This window comes from Limulus polyphemus, unplaced genomic scaffold (assembly GCF_000517525.1).
Source record: "Limulus polyphemus unplaced genomic scaffold, Limulus_polyphemus-2.1.2 Scaffold282, whole genome shotgun sequence".
Classification (NCBI taxonomy): Eukaryota; Metazoa; Arthropoda; class Merostomata; order Xiphosura; family Limulidae; genus Limulus; species Limulus polyphemus.
In genome coordinates, this window is record NW_013665892.1 from 636,505 (window position 1) to 639,670 (window position 3,166).

At 35.9% G+C, this 3,166-nt stretch overlaps 1 protein-coding gene across 1 annotated transcript in view; it reads right to left on the reverse strand.

The window, feature by feature from the left end:
- Positions 1-3,166, reverse strand: part of LOC106457020 (membrane metallo-endopeptidase-like 1) — a 104,207-nt gene that overhangs the window by 73,454 nt on the left and 27,587 nt on the right. The window lies entirely within an intron of this gene.

The following is a 3,166-nucleotide window of genomic DNA, read 5'->3' on the forward strand; positions in this document are numbered from 1 at the left end:
CATATGTCAGACGAAACATTTATCGTTGAGTCACTTTTTTTAAAGCGGAGATAAGGGTATTTTGTAAAATTACATTTTACAGCATCATCTAGATTGCAAAATTAAATTTAGCTCTTTCTATGAAACTAACGTCGTCTGTAAGTTATACTTGCCAAATAGATACTTAATATTTTATAACATTTTATTAAAATTTTACTTTTTGTTTTTGATTTGAATTGCTCAACTTCAATTTCTTTGATTTTTCAGAAATACGAGTTTTGAATGTTTAAACATTTTTAATTTTAAACTGATAGTTGAAAATATCTTGTTATTTTGTAGCCATTTTGCTTTTATAAACATTCTTTGTGATTATTTTTATATCTGTATGTTTCAAGTGCATCTTCTAAAAACATGTTTATCACATCTTCCACTTGTATATGTTTTCTACTCAGTTTAGCACCAGAAAACAGTTAACTATAGACTTACTTTCGACAATCTCTGAAAAGGATTATTATTAGAGGAAGTGTTTATACTTAGAGAGAAAGAGAGACATGAAAAAATTCTATAACAGATTAGAATTGTGAATACTGATCACAACATTATTAACGAACGTCTGGATTTATAATGAAAACTTATTATATATTAAACGTTATAATTTAGTGCTAGGAAAAAAAACACTTCATATAATATATATTATTTTCGACTATTTGGACTACGTTACAATAAGCCATTAATAACATCATTTCCTCCTCTGATGGTTACTGACAACGGCTTATCTCTCTTCCTGGATATTTACAAATTGAAAATGACAAATGAATTTCACCAGATTCGGCGCCCCAGCTCCTACCCAGTCACTTCAGCAAAACAAGCAATACGTCAAACTGTAAATCGATACGCGTAAGATAAATCCGCTCCTTTCATTACAGATCGCAATGTCAGAAGATTAAATAAACGGCATTCAGGTTTTGAAATTGCTATTAATAATCTGGTCTTACCACATCTAACAAGAGGGACATAACATAGTACCGGATGTCGCAAGCGTGGCAGTGTTTATGCTGGAACAATCAAGGCGAATGAGTCCATTGCTTTCTGTTGATTAAATAAATAAGGAGCACTATGTATTAACTAAAACAGGGACGTTATAACTTATGTACAAAAAATAATATAATTAATTTGAGATAAACAATCTTATAGCAATCAAGTGAAGCTTGTAAGTTATCCATCGATAAATTGTGAATTTTATGTTAATTTAGATTTAGTAAAATACGTCATTTGGTTATTATTCGCAATTGTATAAGTTTAAAACAACAAACGTTGAGTCATGCAGGAGTTAAAAAGCAATGGACTGTTTTGACCAATACACTTGGATTTACACGTTGAAGTAATAGTTCAAAAGAACGTGTAAGAATATATTTCATGAATGCAAGTAAATTGTGACCAGTCGTTTCTGTATTGTATCTCAAGCACTTACAGCAAATTAAGAATATTTTCTGAGTCTGAGCAAACAACACGCTCATATAAAATACTTTCTGTATGTGCAATGTGAATCAAGCAGCATGTAAATGTTTACATTGATCTCTGAATATTTTCTGAGTCTGAAGAAACAACATGCTCATATAAAATACTTTCTGTATGTGCAATGTGAATCAAGCGGCATGTAAATGTTTACATTGATCTCTTGTTCATCCAAAAGATCAAAACGCTGTTTCTTAAAGTCTCAGAGTAAGCTATCTCACAGACCGCGATAACACCTAGACTTCTCATCTCAGTAAAAGTAGCAGAATTTTTACAATATGCAATGAAGATCACATTTGAGTTGTCAAAAATAGTGACAAACGGCCGTAGAGATCGGATATATCCCTATTTTAAAATACTGACCAGAGAAAGGGCAGCCAGCTATCGGTATCTACCGTCACAAGGATTTTTGAATCGAGTAATCAGACTGTCATTTTATAACGTGGCTTGATGCTTAAGGTGCTTGACTCGCAATCTGAGGATCGCAGGATTGAATCCTCGTCACCGAACATGCTGGCCCTTTCAGCCGTGGAGGCGTTATAATGTGACGGTTAATACCACTATTCGTTGGTAAAAGAGTAGCCCAAGAGATGGTGGTAGGTGGTGTTGACTAGCTGCTTTCCCTCTAGTCTTTCACTGCTAAATTAGAGACGGCTAGCGCAGGTAGCCCTCGTGTAGCTTTGCGCGAAATTCAAATCAAATCATTTTACAACGTCTAGCAGGCACAGCGGCATCACATGTCGGGCCTTGGACCGTTTAAGCCACATTCAAATACGTATAGTCCACGCCCGACCCTGACTTTTATGAAGGTTAGCATGTAGCTAACAATTCAGATGACACTTTGATGAAACCGTTTCCTGCTCTTATAGTCTATGTTTAAATAAGTTTTATTATGTGTGTAGCTCCAGAATAGGAGATCTGGGTTGTTGGATATAAATATTAGTCATATAATTAATTATTGGGAAAAAAACTTGAAACAACCAGTAGCCGATGAAAATAAAATAAAAGAAGATGTTTTAAGCTGATAAATAGTTACCAGCAGTATATATTTCTTTGTTACTTTCTGTAAGACACATTTATTTCATTAAGATTATTCAACACACATTTATTTTCGTTTCTGCTATAAGAACTCACCTTTATTTTAATTCGTAATTACACAAAATCAGTTAACATTTCTTTTTTCTAAATGAAGCTAGATGTATTAGTTTCTTTGAAAATTGCAATCCGAAAGTATGTATTTTATACTTTCTGAAAACTGGCCTGACATGGTCTGGTTGTAAGGACGCTCGACTCGCAATCAGTTTGTCGCAGGTTCCAATTCCGGTCGCCGAACAAGCTCACCCGTTCAGCCGTATGGGCGTTATAATGTAGCGATCAATCCCACTATTCGTTGGTTAAAGAGTAGCCCAAGAGTTGGTGGTGGGTAATGATGACTAGCTGCCTACCCTCTAGTCTTGGCCCGGCATGGCCAGGTGGTTAGGGCACTCGACTCGAAATCTGTGGATCGCGAGTTCGAATCCCCGTCCCACCAAACATGCTCGCTCTTTCAGCCCTGGAGGCGTTATAATGTGACGGTCAATCCCACTATTCGTTGGTAAAAGAGTAGCCCAAGAGTTGGCGGTGGGTGGTGATGACTAGCTGCCTTCCCTCTAGTCTTGGCCCGGCATGGCCA